This window comes from Lepus europaeus, chromosome 15 (assembly GCF_033115175.1).
Source record: "Lepus europaeus isolate LE1 chromosome 15, mLepTim1.pri, whole genome shotgun sequence".
Taxonomy (NCBI): domain Eukaryota; kingdom Metazoa; phylum Chordata; class Mammalia; order Lagomorpha; family Leporidae; genus Lepus; species Lepus europaeus.
The window spans coordinates 90,555,504-90,575,550 of record NC_084841.1 but is presented as its reverse complement, the minus strand read 5'-3'; the positions used below and the strand labels follow the sequence as shown (position 1 = coordinate 90,575,550).

Here is a 20,047-nt window from a genome sequence, read left to right as displayed (position 1 = left end):
GAGTTAGTGCCGAGTAAATAGGAACGCGGCTTGCCTCCTGAGTTCTTGACTCCAAACCGATGCCCTATCCAGAGTGTGCCTCCCATCTCTGTGAGCAGATGTGCAGGTAGAGGGGCCTGGCAAGTGCATGTTATTATTATTTAGAGAGCAGCCTAAAGGGACTCATTGCCTCAGGAGCAACTCCTGATTTGGTTTGAATCTAGGGCAGCTTCCTGAATTAAACCCGCAAAAGGGTTTCTGGGGCTGCAGTGTGAGCTTGTCTTAATGCAAAACATGATTACAACACACCAGTATTGCTCTGGGGATGAGATCCTAAATTACATTGTGGTGATGAAGGCCCTGGCTGGACCTGAAGAGACCCCCAGCTAGACTAAGTGCAGACTCTTGTCTTCCCACGTGGAAGAACACAAGCAGGAGATACAGGCAGATGTGGACAAAAGAGGATTTACTGAAAGGCAAAAGGGACAGTCCACACTCAGACATGAGTGCAGGCAACCTCAAGAGTGAGAATTGCCCCATACCCAGGCTGGGCCACCCTTTTGTAGGGGAGGGTGGTGCTCAGGGCAGGGCCTGACTGAAGACTCAAAGGAGACAGGATTGGGGTAGGGGTGCAGCGCACAAGGTTGTCTCTGGGAAGGTGTCGTGGTATCTGGTGTGCGAATGAAAGTGAGGTTCAGCTGCATGATGAAGAGTAGGTGATGAGTTGTGAGCCATGCTGAATCGGCATGGGAGGTGATGGGATTTGGGCAGCTTGGGTGTGGGCAGTCTTCAGCTCCTTAGCCCTTCCAGACTCCCTGCCTCACCCACATCAATATCAATATCAGTATCAGTATCAATATCAATATCAATACACAACTGACTTCTTCAATTCTAGTTAATTCATGATCAAGAAACATGGCCGCAGAACACTAAAGAAAACAGATCATTATTGAACAGGACAGTCAAGTCTTTACTAACATAATGACAGCCTGGAGGCAGGTGCACTGATCCTGACTCACTGCTCTCCCAGGAGTGCTCTCCTTGCTGGACGGCGAGGGGAGGCCAGTTTGCTGCAGAGTTCCAGGGAATCTATCTCATGGACCTGCTGCCTTGGAGTACCCTTTCCTCCTAAGCCCTGTCTCTATTACTAAACACTCCAAATGGTACATCTAGCATCTGGTTCACGGGGGTCTGGGGTCTCATGGCCACTTCTGGAGTTTCATCTGCAGATCTGGGGCTGGCTGCCTGATGACAAGGGTATCAAGTAGTATCTGCCTTCAGAAGTGCTAGGGTCTATGTCAGTGTATTTCATTAAAGTCTCTATCAGCTGTCCCTAGAATACGGCTGTATTTTCTTCCTTATACTGTGTTGCCTCTCTGACGTTGTCATAATTTACAGGCTTAACTATACATTTCCTCATCCCAGCCAGCAGACAGGTAACCATCTCTATCATTTAAATCTCTGATAATTTCAACTTGGGTCTATTAGTGGGATTGCCATAGCTCGCACAGCATACTGGCTGGATGGCTGAGCCACCTGAGAGTCAGCATAAGTTTGGGTCTTGGCCCAGGTAGGCTGTTTCTCTTCCATGGTGCAACAAGTGGATGAGACAACATATAGGGCATGATGCCAGGATGGCCTAACGTCAGAGGCAAGGCCTGAAACTCCTCAGTAAACCGGTAGGATCTTCTGAAAATCTCCCTAGCTGTAGTTTACATTGAATTAAGTCAGTCATGGAGAAAGGAACACATACCCTAATTGTCCCAGAACCTCCACCACTCTCAGGGGACAAAGCTTACTTGTATCCAGCCAGTAGCAAGCCCCACTGTGACTGCCTGCAGCCAGGCTGCTCCCTGGTAGAGGAGGACAGGATGGTTGCAGCTGGAGGCTAAGAGCAGGTAAAGGGGGTGGGGATCCAGGGACAGGGGAGGAACCAGCGGCCCCTGGGCATGGTTCCAGTGCTGGGAAACATGGAGCTGGGGACAGAGGAGGCACTCAGTAGTGGATCACCTTCCACATGCAGCTGCCGCTCCCCTGTATCCTTTGTCTGTAGGTCATGAGGGGCATAATAGAGTCCACAGTCCCTTCAAGGATGAGGTTTTGAAGAGTGCTATAAAGACCTGGATGTAAGGAATTTTTGCTGTGTCTTGCAAAGAGGTATAGTTGGAAAACACTAGTAAAGCTGAGAGTCAAGTTTGCTGGCCAGATTTTTCCATTCTCTGGCTCATGTTATGACAGTGTTGCAAAAGAAAATGAGCTTCTTCTTGTTTATAACCTCTGGTCCCAGAGTTTTCCCATTTTTCATGCGTAGAAACCCAGAGGTGAGTCCATGGGAATGGATGTAGAGTATCCCATAGCTGAAAAAGCTTCCTGGTGATCTAGGGAGAGAAAATGAAAAGCCAAGGCTCCACAAGAGACCTGGCATGCCTGGTGCTCATCTCACACCCTGGGGCTTCCTGTGATTGCTCTGGCATTTCAGTTGACCCCTGGGATGAGGAGGGCAGGCATGGGGTTTTGGTTACAAGAGGTTTGAAGTCTCAGCACAGTGACAGGCTTTGCTTTATGAACCAGATTCTAGATACAGCATCTGTAGTTTTAAAAATTGAGACAAGGCTGAGGAGGAAAGTGTACCCCAGAGTCGGAAACAACAATCCACGTGACAGGCTCACGGGATAGCAGTCACTGTCATCAGCGCCCCGTCACCCCAGGGCCAACCTACAGGGCACCCTACTGTGGCTGAACAGTCCAAGAGAAGAATGTATCAGGAGTGGGAGGCTGGGAGACTGGCACAAGGACTATCGCCATCAGAAAAGCCCACTCGGCCCCTGTCCTCAAATGATTGCCCTCAGCTCTGCAGGAAGTGGCAGGAGGCAGGGGGAGGGGGTCTCTCAGTTCTCTGAGGCCCTTGTCTGAGGACTGAGGGGTCTGGAAACTCAGGCAGCTCCTACAAACCCTACAACTAGCTCATTTCTGGAGCTCCAAATGGTCTTGAGTATCACAGGTAAGAATACTGATCTCATAGGAGCCACTCACTGTGTACTGAATTTCCATGCAGGATCCCTACCCTCAACACACTCAAAGGAGTTGATCGCAAACCTTACTCCCCAAAATTTATTCTGCCTCTGTTATGCTAGAGAGATGTCCTTGTCTCTCATCAGTTTTTGGTGACACAAAAATTCAAAAATCATGAACAATTAATCTCCCCAACAGATCTAGTTTTGTTTAAGAAAAAAAAAAAAAACTGGAGAGAAATAACTCCCTCTGACCAGTCACAGCCTAAATGGAAGAGATCCTATCAGGTATTACTTAGCACTCCTACTGCATCTGTCAAGAATTAAACCTCGGGGCTGGCGCCGCAGTGTAGTGGGTAAAGTCGGCATCCCATATGGGCGCCGGTTCCAGTACTGGCTGCTCCACTTCTGGTCCTGCTCTCTACTATGGCCTGGGAAAGCAGAAGAAGATGGCCCAAGTCCTTGGGCTCTTGCACCCACGTGGGAGACCCGGAAGAAGCTCCTGGCTCCTGGCTTTGGATTGGCCCAGCTCCGATCATTGCAATCATTTGGAGGGTGAACCAGCAGATGACAGACTTTCTCTCTCTATCTCTGTGCCTCTGCCTCTCTGTAACTCTGCCTTTCAAATAAATAAATAAATCTTTATTAAAAAAAAAAAAAAGAGGCCGGCGCCGTGGCTCAACAGGCTAATCCTCCGCCTTGCGGCGCCGGCACACCGGGTTCTAGTCCCGGTCGGGGCACCGATCCTGTCCCGGTTGCCCCTCTTCCAGGCCAGCTCTCTGCTGTGGCCAGGGAGTGCAGTGGAGGATGGCCCAAGTGTTTGGGCTCTGCACCCCATGGGAGACCAGGAGAAGCACCTGGCTCCTGCCATCGGAACAGCGCGGCGCGCCGGCCGCAGCGCACTACCGCGGCGGCCATTAGAGGGTGAACCAACGGCAAAGGAAGACCTTTCTCTCTGTCTCTCTCTCTCTCTCACTGTCCACTCTGCCTGTCAAAAATTAAAAAAAAAAAAAAAAAAAAAAAAAAAAAGAATTAAATCTCTACCACTTGAGTCTTCGTGGGTACACCCAGAGGATAATTCTGTGTATACATGTGAACCAATTGATGACTTCAAATTTATCTTTGAAAAGCAAAACTATAAGTAGAATGGGTGCCTCTGCTACATACTTCTCCCTAGAAAGGGACATTAGGCTGCTGCTCCTTCTAGTTGATGCTTTCCTATTTCTCTTGGGAAGTTGCTATTGACAGTGAAGCTCACTGGACGCTTCTCCATAATGGGAGGGAATCTTATTACATCCCATGACACTGCTCAGAGGAAACGGTTGCCTTGGCAACTTAGCCCAGCAACCACATGATTCTCTGGATGCCGCAGTTGACGTGGTCATGGACAACCAACTGGACCTAGAACATGTACTGGCAGGACAAGGCGGAGTATGTGCAGCGACTAATGAAACCTGCTGCACTCCATTAACTATGGTGGGTTCACGGAAAGAGATCAAAAGGATTCAGGATGATTTCGGAAAGGGAAGCCTGCCAGCTTCACTACCTGGGAAGTAATAGAAAATACTCCGCCTTCTCTGCCACGGTGCCTACTCTGGTGTCTTCTTTGCCTAACTGTACTCAGCTTAATTATCAAATCTGTCTTTCAGCTTTCAGATTTCATGTAGAAACGATGCAGGGATTCAAGCCAATGACTGGTGACAGACCTCGAGCTCCTCAAACACCTCTGGATCAGCCAGTAAGGGATCTTTGTTCCTTGGCCAGGCAAGTACAATGCCCAGAGTTTTCATGAAACAGAGAAGACTGACCTTCCTGCAGTGCCCTCCCTTATGGGATGGTTGAGGGAATAAAGCTGGGTGAGGGACTGAGGGGTGAAAAATCTCTGAGGGAAGAAATGATGCAGCTAAGTAGGGAGCTTGTAAGCAAAGAAGGCCTCAGAAACTGCCAGCCGCACCTGGGCCACTGCCCCCCACCACACAAAACCCAGGCCCTTCCAACACGAATGCAAGCTTGGCACACCCATCCCCCATCATGCAACGGCGCCATGACACCTTCCTAGAGATGACAACGTTTGTGCTGCAGCTCCCCCCCCCCCCCCCCCCCCCCCGTGGATATGCCATGACACTGCTGAGATTTCCATAAATGGGGTCATGGAAGCAAGAAATATTCAAGTCCTGCCAAAACTGCGCTCCATGTGAATATTCAATTAGGACACTACCCCTACCGTATAAAAGGATGACCCCCTACTTCAGTTGGGGCAGCAGCAGTTCCTTCTTTGGAAAGAAAAGTTGCCCACACTCACGCTGTTCAATAAAACATGCTTTCTTGTACATTTTTAGGGCTCCTCCTTGAATTCTTTCATGGGTGGAGACAGAACTTGAAAGAAGCCCAGCTTGGGCTGAGTTGCCCATAACAACACAATAGGAAGAAATGAGGAAAAATGGGACAGAACTGGTTTTTCCTGTGGAAAGGTGAGGGATGGGTTGATTAAAATCACTGCTAGCTGGAGCAGCCATTTAACCTAGTCATTAAGATGTCTGTGTTCCCACATTGGAATACCTGGGCTTGATTTCCGGCTCTCGCACCTGATGGAGTTTTCTGCCAGTGCAGACCCTGGGAGGCACGGATGATGGCCTGAGTAATTGGGTTCCTGACACCCTGGTGGGGACCTGGACTGCAGTCCCAGTCTCGGACTCAGCCAGAGCTCACCTTTGGTCATTGCTGGAATTTGAGGCAAGAACCTGTAGATAGGATCTCTCAAACAAAATCACCACTGCCAGATAGGATATAATTTACATATCAACTATCTGTAACTTACAATGAACTGCCAGGAAGACAACAAGGCGAGAATCTGATAACCCAGAAGGGTGTGCTAGAGAAATGCCTGGTTTTTCTACTAAGAGGACATGGGGCTCTCCAACAAATCCAATGGAAAAACCAAGTGCTCTGGATGATATCAGACAGGGTGACCCTTTCAGAACACTGAACTCCCCTGATTAATTTAAAACACAGCTATAGCTTCTAACTGTCCTCAGATGCTTGAAAGATAAAAATGCCAAACCAAAAGTGTTAGAAATAATAGACAATGCCAATTAGAAAATTCACTAAGTAAAACAGTTCAGCCTTACTCAGATTATTCAATTTGGATAACTTCCTGAAATGCGCTATCCTCCTTAGCACAGCCTAGATCCTCCAACAGAAGCGTGGCAAGAATCCCACTGTTACACACTCTGAGTCCAACGTGCCACTGCATTACCTTCACTCTTTGTTATGTCAAACCTCTACAAGCAATTTCCAGTAACCTTTAGAAGTTTTCTAAGAAAACATAATTATAGGATTACATGTTGTCAATTTTTTTATAAGATTTTATTTTATTTATTTGAAAGACAGAGTTACGAAGAAAGGTAGAGACAGAGAGAGAGGTTTTCCATCCACTGGTTCACTCCCCAGATGGCTGCAACGGCCGGAGTTGTGCCAGTCCTAAGCCAGGAGCCTGGAGCTTCTTCCTGGTCTCCCACATGGGTTCAGGGGCCCAAGGACTTGGGCCATCTTCTATTGCTTTCCCAGGCCATAGCAGAGAGCTGGATCAGAAGAGGAGCAGCTGGGACTAGAACTATCGTCCATATGGGATGCCAGGGCTTTAACCTGTTGCACTACAGCGCCGTCCCCTAGATGTTGTCATTAAAAGAATGACAATCCAGGGTAGGTATTTGGTGTAGTGATGAATATAGTGCTTGGGAAGCCTGTATCCCACATTGGCTCTGCTCCCAATTCCAGCTTTCACCTAAAGAACACCCTAGGAAGCTACAGGTGAAGTCTAGTACTTGTGTCTCTGCCACCCACATGGGATACCTGGACTGAGTTCCTGGCTGCTAGCTTTGGCCTGATCTAGTCCTAGCTATCGAAGGCATTCAGTGAATGAACTAGTGAATGGAAGATCTTTGTTTGCCCAATAATACTGATTAATTTAAAAAGCAATCCTCCATTGCTATTTCTATACAAATATTTAAATCCTAGAATGTCATGCCATAGTCCCTAATCCTAAATACTGTAACCACATGTCTACTACCAAAAATCAAATAAAGCATATACTATGAAACATGTTTAATTTCAATAAGATAAATAAATTGAGCAAGACAAAAAATTCTCTAAATTAGAATTATCAAATAAGACAAGCTCCAAGCTAAAGAAGATAATGTAAAATATTAGTTGAACACAATTATTTCCATAATGGTCACAAAATATATGTCTACCCCTAGGTATTTACTTAAGAGAAATGAAAACATACGTCCACAAAAATCTTTGTGTATGGTTAGTCACAGCAGCTTTTCCTGATAATAGCCAAAAGCTAAATGTTCTTCCCAAATGAACAGTTAAGCACACTGTGCTATATTCATATACTGGAATACTACTTAACAATAAAGAGTAACTAATTACTGGTAAATACGAGAACATGAATCAACCTTAAAAACATTACACTTGGCCAGTGCCATGGCTCACTTGGCTAATCCTCTGCCTGTGGCGCCGGCACCCCGGGTTCTAGTCCCAGTTGGGGCGCCGGATTCTGTCCCGGTTGTTCCTCTTCCAGTCCAGCTCTCTGCTATGACCCGGGAGTGCAGTGGAGGATGGCCCAGGTCCTTGGGCCTTGCACCCGCATGGGAGACCAGGAGGAAGCACCTGGCTCCTGGCTTTGGATCGGCGCAGCACGCCGGCTGTAGTGGCCATTTGGGGGGTGAATCAACAGAAGGAAGACCTTTCTCTCAGTCTCTCTCTCTCTCACTAACTCTGACTTGTCAAAAAAACAAAATGAAAAACATTACACTTAGCAAGAGCAGCCAAGCAGATACACACTGCATTCATCAGCTTTCCATTTCTATAATGCAACACCTGAGGCAGCCTAACTTAATAAAGAAAACATTTACTTTACTTACAGTTTTGAAAGTTCAGATCCAAGATGTAGGCAGCCCCATTACTCTGTTCTCTCATGGGGGTAACAAAAGGCAGTGCAGGAGCACCTACTATTAAAGTCATCACATCTCAAGTCTGGAAGCAGAAAGAGTGGGCAGACTCAAAGTCAGATTTTTATAATACTCTAGTGAGAACTTAAGATGTCACATGCAAAGCGCCTGCTGAGGCACACCCAAGATGACTTAAGAGCCACCCTCTACCCCCATCTGTAAAAGGTTCCACCATTCCCAATGGCACCACCCTGGGGACCCAAACTTTTAACACATGGGCCGTGGGGAGACACTCAGCATCCAAATCAGCACGGGATACTGAGTATCAGGGTAGCATTGGACTTGTAGAATGAAGATGGAACGGTTCTCTCCCTTTTAATTCTCAGTCTTGGTTTTCACATCTGTAAAATGGAAATCTCATGACTGTGTCATGAGATGATGTACAAAGCTTCTGAAGCTATAGAAGGTGGTGACTAAACTTTAGGGTTTTTTAGTTAATACTCTTTTATTCAACAAATATTTACTGGGGGGGAGTGGGTCCTGCTGATGCTAGGGGTGCTATGATGATGGACTCTGTCCTAAACACTTCATAGTGCTGCAGGGTAAACACCGACACAGACCAGTGCCATCCCTGAGCGATAGGATGAGAGGAAGTACTTGCGAGTTTACTTGATTTGAGTGATGAAACTTGAAAACTTCTTCAGCATAAAAAACAAAAAACAAACAAAAAAAACCACCTTTTTAAGCTAACACGGTATACTTATTGCACAGACAGTGTTTCTAAAGTGTACCATGGTGCAGTGAGTTAAGTTGCCACTCATGACAAGGGCATCCCACAGCAGACTGCTGGTTCAAGTTCTGGCTGTTCCGCTTCCTGCTAACGTGCCTGGGACAACAGAGAAGGGTGGTCCAGCTACCCAGGCCTCTGCTACCCACGTCAGGAGATCCTGGTTCCTAACTTCAGCCTGACCCTGCCCAGCTGTTGCAGCCATGTGGGAGGTGAATTGGTGGATTGAAGATGTGTCTCTGTCACTTTGCTTTTCAAATGAATCAATCTTTTAAAAAAAAACATTGAGGGGCTGTGCTGTGGCACAGGTTAATCCTCTGCCTGTGGCACCAGCATCCCATATGGTTGCCGGTTCTAGTCCCGGCTGCTCCTCTTCCAATCCAGCTCTCTGCTGTGGCCTGGGAAAGCAGTAGAAGATGGCCCAAGTGCTTGGGCCCTGCACCCGAGTGGGAGTCCAGGAAGGAGCACCTGGCTCTTGGCTTCAGATTGGTGCAGTTCCGGCCGCTGCGGCCATTTGGAGGGTGAACCAATGGAAGGAAGACCTTTCTCTCTCTCTCTCTCCCTCTCACTGTCTGTAACTCTACCTCTCAAATAAATAAATAAATAAAATCTTTTAAAAATATTGAATACAATGTAAAAGGATGCTTTTTTTTTTACTTTCAGATGTGAACGCTTTTCTAAAAAACTGCATAAAGAACAGATTTCATGTATTCCATACATACAGTTTTAATACATAAACGCTGTTTGAAAGCTAACTGCTTAGTTGAAGGAGAATGTTTTTCAGAATTCACCTGTGGGGAGCTGGGTTGGAGTGGAGCAGCAGAGACAGGAACTCCATGCCCATATGGGATGTCGGGTGGCAGGTGGCGCTTTACCCAGCTATGCCGCAAGTGCCCACCCCCAGAATTTACTTTCTTAAACTTCACAAAAATCGAATGGATCATTTCAGCTGGCAAACAGCAGTTGACTTACATGCATACTTTCTCAGAAATGCCAGTGGAAGTTCACTGTTACTAGTGGCATCTTTTTAAAGGCTGAGTTTTGAACTATTTCCCAGGCAGTAAAATTTATCTTGTGAAGGGTTTTGACAAATACGCCAGTGGTTTAATCACCAGTATAATTAAGATCTCGAACAATACCGTCAGGCTGGTTTTTCGTCAACCCCTTTCCCCAAACCTCAGCCCTGGTCACCGCTGTTCTTTTTATCTTGGGGGGGGGGGGGGGAGCAGGCTTTTGGCACAGCTGTTGACACCACTTGGGACAAACACGGCCAATATCACAACACCTGGGTTCAGAGTCCACCTTAGGTTAGTGACCTGGAAGACCACGCCTTCACCACACCCCTGTGTGGCCTCATCCCCCTACCTGGCCACACCTGGGTGCCCACCAGCCAATCAGGTTAATTAACCACTCCCCTTTGGAAGTGGGTTAAAAGCCTAGGGCACAGTGTGGCCCAGCCTGCTCTTCTTCCCTGGCCTCTTACTAGGAAGGGGCTTGCTGTAGCCCTGCGCCTCCAGGGCGCATTGCCTTCGGGCTGTGTGCTCTAGACTTCCGCTCATCCACGTGGCTGGTTCCTGGTGCTGGGTATGAACCCCCATTCACTTCTCTCTCCTAAATAAAGCTCTCACTCTCTTATGCATCTTTCTTACTAAATAAAAGCTTAAAACGTACCATGCTGCCTCGTTTATCTGTGCCGGTATTTAGAATTCTTCTCTAAATATTAGGCAAGAACCCTCTCGGGCTTATTAACATCAGGGATTTAGTAATAAGCCCGTGTTGAAATCGTAATGCACCCCGAATTCCGGCACCCTGGATAGCATTTCTAGGGAACTTTAAGGGAACATTTCAGGGTAAATTTTAGGGGGTCTTTTCCGATTTCAGTTTCAGGTTCCAGCTTCCTGCTAATGCACACCCTGGGAGATAGCAGATGACGGCTCAAGTGTTTGGATCCCTGCCACCCACACGGGAAACCTGGAGATCAGGATGGAACTCTTGGCTCCTGGTTGAGCCTAGTCCAGCCCTACCCTTTATGACCATCTGGGGAGTGAACCAGCGGATGGAAGATCTGTCTATCTATGCCTCTAAAATAAGAAAAAAAAAAATTTAAAAAACCCTTTATTTTGAAATAATTACTGGAAACGAAAAGCAGCATCCAGTGTCCGCTGTACCTACCACCTAGACCGTCGATCAGCTCAAGGCTCAAAGGGAGCTCCCGGTTCACTTCCTTGCTTTCTTTCCCAACCAATTCCGGTCTGCTGTTGGAGGGGGCAGTTGCAGTCTGATCATTTGGTGCCTTTTCTAGTCTTTCATTCCCACCCCACGTAATTCTGTCAATGATTTCTTTAAGAGAAAGACGGAGAGACCTTCAGATGGCCACACTGGCTGGGGCTGGGCCGGGCCAAAGCCAGGCGCTTCACTCGGGTCTCCGGGGTGAGCGGTCATCTCCGCTGGTCTCCAGGGCCAGGAGCAGGGAGCTGGATGGGAGCACCTTCCATGGGGTGCAGGCCCCACAGGCTGCAGCTCCGCCCCCTGGTCTCACTGCATTTTACGTACCACAGAGGAACCCTTGTCCACACTAGGAGTCCTAATTTCCGCCTCCCTCTTAAGTTTAAAGCGGGGTGCCCAGCACTATGTGGGTGCCGGCCTGGCGGGTCGCCCCACTTTCATCCCTCCTCCTGCCGTGTGCCCCAGACAGCGGCACCTTCCGCTGCCGGTCACACGGTCCCCTCTGCGTCCCGCCGAGGGCGCCGCCAACGCCCCCGTGGAAGAGCAGGGCCGGATGGCTCCGGATGCGGACAGCGAAGCGGCCTCACACCCGGCCACGTCCAGGGCCCAGCTCCGAGCGCGCGGCCGACTACGTCACCCGCCCGCGCGGCTCGGCGCAGTGCGCATGCTCCGACTCGGTGCCCGCGCCCCGGCCCCTGAGGCGGGGCCAGGGCGGCTCGGCGGGCCTCCCCTCGCTCGCTCCGGCTCGGCGCCGCACCCGCTCCCCCGGGCCGCACCCGCTCCCCGGGCGCCTCCCTCCGCTCCTGTCGGCCCCGCCGCCCCGCCCCGCCTGGCCGGGCGCCGGGGCCGGGCGCCGAGCGGAGCGGGGTGAGTATCCTCGCAGCCAATGGCGGCGGCCGCCTCCCGCCTCAGCTTCCCGCGCGTCCTCGCCCCACTCCTGGGGCGGGAGGAAGGGCGGGCGGGCGGCAGCGCGGCCCCGAACACGAGGCCGCGGACGCGGGAGTCCGCGCGTGGCCTGCGGGCCCGTGCTGCGGCCCCCGGGCCGGGCTGCGGGCGCCGGGGCCGCGCTGCCTTCCCGCCCGGCGGTGTCGGCCTTGGGACCCGAGGCCTTGTCCGCGTGCCGCGCCCCAGAGGACGGGGGTCCCCGGGGCCGCCCCCGCGCCCAGCCTTCCCGCCCGGCGCCGGTGGTCTCGGCCTTGGGACCCGAGGCCTTGTCCGCGTGCCGCGCCCCAGAGGACGGGGGTCCCCGGGGCCGCCCCCGCGCCCAGCCTTCCCGCCCGGCGGTGTCGGCCTTGGGACCCGAGGCCTTGTCCGTGTGCCGCGCCCCAGAGGACGGGGGTCCCCGGGGCCGCCCCCGCGCCCAGCCTTCCCGCCCGGCGCCGGTGGTCTCGGCCTTGGGACCCGAGGCCTTGTCCGTGTGCCGCGCCCCAGAGGACGGGGGTCCCCGGGGCCGCCCCCGCGCCCAGCCTTCCCGCCCGGCGGTGTCGGCCTTGGGGCCCGAGGCCTTGTCCGCGTGCCGAGCCCTAGAGGACTGGGTCCCCGGGGCCGCCCCCGCGCCCAGCCTTAGCCTAGGGCGACACGGAGGCGGTACGTGGTGTGCAGAAAGGCCTGCCGGTGGACATTTATAGGAAGATGGCGGAAAGTGGGCAAAGGCGTGGGGCCTTCCCGCGAGGCCTGGTGGAGGGAGGCTCCATGGCCACAGGGTGTGATCTTTCTGACCCACTGAGGCACCGACTGTTGTTAGGAGACGGAAGTACCCCTGGAGGTGGTGGCTGTGCTGCTTTATAGGGTCTTCTGTATCCTAACCTAGCAGTCACACGTGATTTTCTTCAGGGTTCGTGTTGCAGCGTGCCCCTTCATCCCGAGCTCCATAAATCTTGGCCACAGGCCTCTTCTGAGTCATGTTTATTGTAACTCTGAGGGTTTGGCAGTGGCCTGCGCTTGAGTGGCACAAGCTTAACCGTACTTTTCGGGACTGGAGAACATGGGCCCCATGGGGTGCTTAAAGCAGATTCCTTCGCACCACTTCCGGAGGGCAAATGTCAGTGAGAGGAAACTTTGCAAAATGAAAACCTGGACCAAAAGATAAATATTGAGAAACTGAAGCTATAGTCCTGCAAATTACAGAATTTAAATATTGTTGATAGTTTTCATTGAGGGACTCACTGTGGTATGGAATTGTGTAAGATGATTTTTCTCTGTCCCCTATTTCTCTTTCCTACCACCTCTGGTTTTATTTAGGACAAAAGTGAACTGAAATTTTGCTGCATTATCAGACGATCAAATTAGGAATAATGTTTTATGGCTAATTATATGTGGATAGCAGTCTAATCCTTAATAAGTTTCTCAGAACGATAAGTAGCCCCTTAGGAAAAACAAGCAGGGTAAAACTTAAGTAAGTAGACTGCTTACGACGGGGCTTGATTTATTAAGTCTGAAGACTTGAGATGCGTTTGGGACCTTAGAGGTTGTGTTTGAATCATAAATACAATCAGGAAACCACAACAGAAACAACCATAGAGATGATCTGTGGAAAACAGAAGTCTTCAGGGGATAAGGAGGCTGGGTATAAAACAATTGAAAAGTAGGGGGATGGAGGAGAAGCCTCACTGGAAGGCATCCTGATTAGGGAGAGGTTGCTGAGACCTGTGTAGAAATGTGCTGGGCACCCCAGGCTTGAGGGGCCTGGGCATGGATGTTTATGGGATCCAGGAAGGCAGTGTACTAAGAGTTGAACTTCCAAGTTAGGATTATTTCCTATCACTGTTAAGTCATATCTTTCCGAGAAAACTTTTCAATCATCTCTTCTGAGCTTGAGCATCTGTAATAGTTTCCCAGGGCCCGATGTTTTGAGTGGACAGTGCTTTTAGTTTTAGATTGTGTATCAGTTGCTTGCTGCCTCTCACAGTTCAAGGACTGGCTGAAATCTAACTCCCATGTGGTGCACCTTCTGGTTCCTGGGGGCCTTAGTTAAGCTGCACTTAACTGCTGTGTAATTTGCACAAGTTGCTTACCCTCTCTGACTCCATTTCCTCATTTGTGGAGCAGAAGATCCTAGTAACTTTCCTCAGAGGGTCACTGTGAGGACTTGAGTTACCACAGTTCTTGGTTCACAGTAAGAGCTCAATACATGCTATTTTAATTATTTTAATCCATGCTAATTCCTTAAACAGTGGTTACACAATTTATCGTTTTATTGTCTTTTATTCTCTAATGTTCACTCCAGTTTGAATTCTTTCTTACAAATTTTATTGCAAACTGTTGAAAGCAAAGATCTTGTAATATACACCCTTTCCTTTTAAAAAGTCCCCTGAAGCTTTCCCAGGATGATTGTGAGGGCTCAGTGTAATGTGTTTTTCTTTCTGTCTTACTAATTTAATTGCCCGTTTTCTATTTTTCATCTGTTGCTCCCATATATTTTTTTTTTAAGATTTATTTGAAAGGCAGAGTTACAGAGTGAGAGGGAGAGCCAGAGAGCCACAGATCTTTTATCTGCTGGTTCAGTCTCCAGATGGCCACATAATATAAAAACCTAATATAAGCTCCCAATTTTTTAAAAAACAAGATTTATTTATTTGAAATACAGAGTTACAGACAGAGAGGGATAGACAGAGAGAAACAGATCTTCTATCAGCTGATTTACTTCCCAGATGGCCACAACAGCTGGGGTTGGCCAGGGCGAAGCCAGGAGCCTGGAATTCTATCCAGATCTCCCAAGTAGGTTGCAGGGACCAGGTATTTGGGTCATCTGCTGCTGCTTTCCCAGGCCTGTTAGCAGGAAGCTGAATCAGAAGTGGAGCAGCCGTGGGATGCTGGTGTCACAGGCAGTGGCTTATCCTGTGCTACAGTGTCATCCCGTGTTGCTCCTAATTTTATTTTGTTTTAAAAGTGTTTGAAACACATAATAGAATCAATATAAAATAAAGGTAAAACAGAATTATGAGAAAATGAAGCTTAACTAGAAACATGAGATCAGGTGCATTACACTGGAATAAACATGATGAGAAGTTGAGCCGTTATTAAACATAGGCCACACACTAAGTTCTAAGCTTTGTGATAGTCAAAGCAAGGAAGTAAACATTCCCCTTGCTCAGCAAAAACGTCATCTCGAGTGTTAAGTAATTGGGAGACCGTTACCTGAAGAAATTCTAGCATCTTGGATTCCCAGGGAAACAAACCCAAACCCACTTCTGTGTCAATGGTCGCCTTCTAGGAAAGGAAACCTACGTTTAATCAGAAAATACCATCTCATCTAGGACCAGGAGTTTTCCACTGGAATGACCCAAATAAGACCACTGCTCTCCTGTAGCCAGTCAGATCCTTTGTTTGCCTTGCTTTAGCACTGACTCCATAAGAGTTTTGTGGGGTTTTGTTTTGTTTTTAATGTATTATATGAGAGGCAGAGTTACAGACAGGGGCAGAGACAAAGTTCTTCCATCCTCTGGTTCATTTCCCAAATGGCTGCAGCGGATGGAGGGAGTTGGGTTGATCTGAAGCCAGGAGCCAGGTCTCCCATGTGGGTACAGGGGCCCAAGGAATTGAGCTATCTTTCTACTGCTTTCCCAGGCCATTGGCAGAGAGCTGGATGGGAAGTGGAGCAGCCAGGACAGGAACTGGCATCCATATGGGATGCCAGTGCCACAGGTGGAGGCTTAACCTACTATGCACAGAGCCGGCCCCAGCCTTGTGTTTGGTAGAATGCATACTGCTCGCCTTCTGGAGCTGCCCAATTCATAGATAGTTGCTCAAATAAATTCTTCAAAATGTGCCTTAGTTTACCTTTTTTTTTTTTTGACAGGCAGAGTTAGACAGTGAGACAGAGAGAGACAGAGAGAAAGGTCTTCCTTCCGTTGGTTCACTCCCCTAATGGCTGTCACAGCCGGCACTGTGCCGATCTGAAGCCAGAAGCCGGGTGCTTTTTACCGGTCTCCCGTGCGGGTTCAGGGCCCAAGGACCTGGGCCATCCTCCCCTGCCCTCCCGGGCCACAGCAGAGAGCTGGACTGGAAGAGGAGCAACCGGGACTAGTACCCAGCGCCCCAACTGGGACTAGAACCCAGGGTGCCGGCGCCACAGGCGGAGGATTAGCCAAGTGAGCCACAGCGCCAGCCCCTTAGTTTACCTTTTAAAAAAGATTTATCACATTTTTTTTTTTTTATTTGAAAGAAACAGAGACAGACAGGGATCTGACATTGCTGGTTCACTCCCATCAGCTGGGGTTGGGCTAGGTCAAACCCAGAAGCCCAGAACTCAGTCTAGGTCTTCTGTGTTGGTGGCAGTTACTCCAGCACTGCCTCCCAGTGTGTGCATTAGCAAGAAGCTAGAGTTGGAAGCAGAGCTAGGACACAAACTTAGGCACTCCTTATGGCACTACACAAAACGCCCACCCCTAGTTTATCCTACAACACTTGGAAATAAGTATGTAATGAGTGAAATGCAGATTTTGATTGCAGATTTAGGGAATACTCAAAAGTCCAGGAGTTAAGTTCCTCAAATTTGGTCAGATCCTACTCTACTCCCCAGTATTTGTCAAGGGACTCTCCTGGCATTTTTATGGACAGTTCTTCCTCGTGTGAGAGATTTCTGAACATTGTAGGATAATTTACCCCCTCTCCCCCCACTTCCTGGGCACTAAATGGCAACAGCAAACTAGAATCCTTGGACTTGGACAACCCAGTATGACCCTATTTGTTTCCAAACACTCCCCTGGAGAGAGGTTAAGCAGGGGAGTTGGAAAACACTGGACTTGGCCAGCACGCCACTCCACCCAGCCTGTGCTGTATCCACTGCCATTATTTATTTATCTTTCTAATATGCACTCAGGCCCTGTTTTTGCAGGAGCTCTTCCAGTTTTTAGGGGTGTCTTTATCTCCACCTGGTAGACCCTTTTCAACTTTGACAGTTAAGTTATTCAAGAATTAAATTCATGTCTTCCAGACTCCCTTTTCGTGAAATCTCTGGTTTGCCCAGGAAAAATTTGGCATTCCTTCCTAGGAAGACAGGTGTAACAAGGACTGAGATCTTGTCTTTGCTGAATGAATAAATGGAACTAATAAGGCGCATTTATTTACTGTTTGAACAGAGACTTTGCAGGAAGAAAAACGTACCAGAAACATCTTTTCCATTTCAAAAATGTCCAACCATTCACAATTTTTTCTCCCCCTAAGAGAATGGTGCTTGGTAGTGTATCTTAGAGACATATTGCTCTGTCATCTATATTCAGCAGGCACCAAGTCTGTGATATTTTGTTGATGTTTTCAGTAGCTTCTTATTTGTTGGATATTTTTGGCCAAGGTCGTACCCCATTAGTTCCCAATTCTGGTATAATTAGCCTGTGTGCTGACTCGAGTTTGTTTTACAAGTACCACTATTCAGAGGCAGCAGGAAAATCTGAGCAGGTAAATCAGCTCAGATCACCACCAGTGGCGGATCAATTTCTCTTACATGCTTACAGAGAAGTCTGGTTTTATACAAAAAACGTGATCTTGTGTCAGATCAGATGGCATAGAAATCTGCTTCAGTAGGGAAAAGTCCAACTGATGCACAGATGTACAGTAAGTTCACTTGTACTTTTTGACTTTTTCTTTTATTTAATACAACCTTTATTTAAAGTCTACAGTTGTGTCTTGTTGGAGGAAGCAACCAGTTGAGGTAAGCATGGCAGTTTGTAAAAGAATTCACGAGAGCAATCAGAGTGAGCAGGTGGATTTATTGAACATTCTGGGGCGGGATAGCCAGAGAGTGTCTGCTACAGAGACTACAACCCAAAGAAGTATACTTGTAACTGTAGTGCCTTGTTAGGGTGAATTTTCCCCAGGATCCAACAAATTTTCCCAGGTAGGTAATTTGCATTTGTAAGTGTGTGTGTGTGGGGGGAGGTGCCCTTCTTAGCTTTGGGGCAATCCTCCAGCTGCCTGTTACAGATGCTAAGATAGGAAGCCTAAGATGCAAATCCCAGGCTTTGTGGGTGTTGCTCCTTCATCAGCCAGTGTTCTTGGTAGAGAAGATGGCTGAGGCTTCTTTTAATTTTTGTTCCTTCACAGGTAAAATGATTTTTCTGCCTGGATCTTTTTCTTTTTTAAGAAATTCTACTAGGTTATATGTAGGCAAAAGTTTCTGTCCAACAATTTTTCTCAGGAACATAACGAATCCTTTTAATTTATAGGTAGATCTCTCAAATCTGTTTTTCCAAGCCAGAAGCATTTTTCAGTTGTACATTGCTTATGATTGCAGTTCAGAAATGCCAGTTACTTGCAGGTTGGATTTGTGTTCTTTGTCCTTGGCATCAATCAATATGCATTGTTTTCCTCTTAGCCCCTTTTCTTCTGTGTGTTTGGAAAGCGTCTCACAAGTATATGCTGAAATACTGATTTGATTTTCCCCCAGCTCCTGTTCTCTGCGGCATCTAATTAATGTCTCTACTGTTACATGTTGGACTTTTCTTCCAGTTTTTTCTTATCCGGTTTCCTTTTTCATCTCATTTTTTCCCTCCCTCTTCTTTTGCCTTCAGAGGCCACCTTTGCTTTTCCTTCTTTAGTTGAGAGCATTGTGGAGCAGGTAATTTCTAAGTTGTACCCTGCTTGCCAGTGTAAGCCCAGGACAGAAGTGGCTTTGCCCCTCTTTGCTTAGACAAGAGCTGATCATGGTCGCCTGTGGCTGGGCAAGGTTCTGGTGTACTCACCTTGACTGGGCAGCGCGAGCAAGCGTCCCTCATCAGACCAGTGCAGAAGGAGTCTTCTCGGTGTTAGGTTGGAGAGCAGGTAGGTGAGTCCAGCCAGATTTAGGAAGACTGCATTTTCCTCTATGCTCCAGAGATGGCTTTCACCCCTGTTGTTTAGTTTTCAGTCCTGTGCCCACAACAGGGAGATTGTTTTTGTGTGATTTGAAAGTTCATAGTTTGTTTTTGGTGTTAGCATTGAGACAATACTAGTGCAAGGGCAAATCCTTTTCCTGTAGCTACCTGTCACTGGCTACTTCACAGTGTTCAGTGTGCCACATGGCCTTGCCTTTCCCTTCTGGTCGTGTGCTTTGTGTGATTGGCACAGAGCTGCCTTGAAAGAGACTGGCGGGTGGAAGCCGGTACAGCTCAGTATTTGTTTTTCTGAGGAAAGTTCAGAGTAGGGGAGAGTGAGGTGCTTTCTTACCTTCTTCCTCAGTGGACCTGCCACAGAGATCAGAGCTGATATCACCTACCAACAGAGAGCCTCATTTCCAGTCTAGAGGAAACTTTGATTTCGTGTGTGTGTGTGTGTGTGTGTAAGATTTATTTGATTATTTGAAAGGCAGAGCAATAGGGATATAGGGAGAGGGAGAGAGAATCTTCCATCTGGTGGTTCACTCCTCCAATGGCTGCAACAGCCAGGTCTGGATCAGGCTAAAGCTAGGAGTCAGAGAGTCCATCCTGGTTTCCTACATGGGTGGCAGGGGCCTAAGCCCTTGGGCCTTCTCTGCTGCCTTCCCAGGTGCATTAGCAGGAGGCTGGGTTGGAAGCAGCGTCTGGAACTGGCCTTCTGACTAGGATGTGGTGTCAGCAGCAGTGGCCCCAGGCTCTCAGTTTTATTGTGGAGGCAGGGAAGGAAAAGTGAATCCTGCTGGGCAGCTGCTGCCAGACTGAGCTGCCCTCCCCCCTTCTGATGCTTGTCTGTGCTCTTCATTGGCCTGGGCCGTGCCACTGCACTCTCCCCAGGCTGCCAAATGCTTTTGAAATCCAGGTCTTTGATAGTCCTAGCAAAATGATCCATTTTTGGTTTCAATTTTTAAGCACCATTCTTCCTCAGAAGTAACCCAGGTACTAATTAAAGTGCTTATTTTGGGGCCTATGGAAATCAGAAAACGCATAGTCTTTCTGGGCTAGGACTTCACACTTAAAACTTAACCCCTTGATGCTTCTTTGCTGTGGATGATTGCCCCAGGGCACTGGTGAATGCTCCAAAGCTCAGGGCTATGGTGGTGGGGAGCACTGCACCCAGAAATGCAAATGACGTTCCTGGGAAAACTTGTTGATCATGGGGACAGCCCACTCGAACCCTGAAGATACTGCAGTTTAAAGTGTACTTTCTGGCTTGTTCCTGTGCCTGCAATAGTCGGT

The 20,047-nt window shown here is 48.5% G+C and overlaps 1 protein-coding gene and 1 long non-coding RNA gene across 13 annotated transcripts in view; one reads left to right on the top strand and one right to left on the bottom strand.

Annotated features, from left to right (window-relative positions):
• The window catches only part of LOC133774353 (uncharacterized), a 98,770-nt gene extending 87,372 nt beyond the window's left edge, over positions 1-11,398 (bottom strand). For both annotated transcript variants that reach the window (XR_009868061.1, XR_009868060.1), the window contains exons 1-2: positions 10,908-11,398; positions 7,922-8,033 (exon numbers count right to left, since the gene is read on the bottom strand). This is a non-coding gene — a long non-coding RNA (uncharacterized LOC133774353). The remainder of the gene's footprint in view (positions 1-7,921; positions 8,034-10,907) is intronic.
• A 379-nt stretch (positions 11,399-11,777) lies between these two features.
• ATG10 (autophagy related 10) overlaps positions 11,778-20,047 on the top strand; it is a 295,508-nt gene continuing 287,238 nt past the window's right edge. For all 11 annotated transcript variants that reach the window (XM_062212464.1, XM_062212469.1, XM_062212465.1 and 8 more), the window contains exon 1: positions 11,778-11,828. The gene's annotated coding sequence lies outside the window, so the exon portion shown is untranslated. The remainder of the gene's footprint in view (positions 11,829-20,047) is intronic.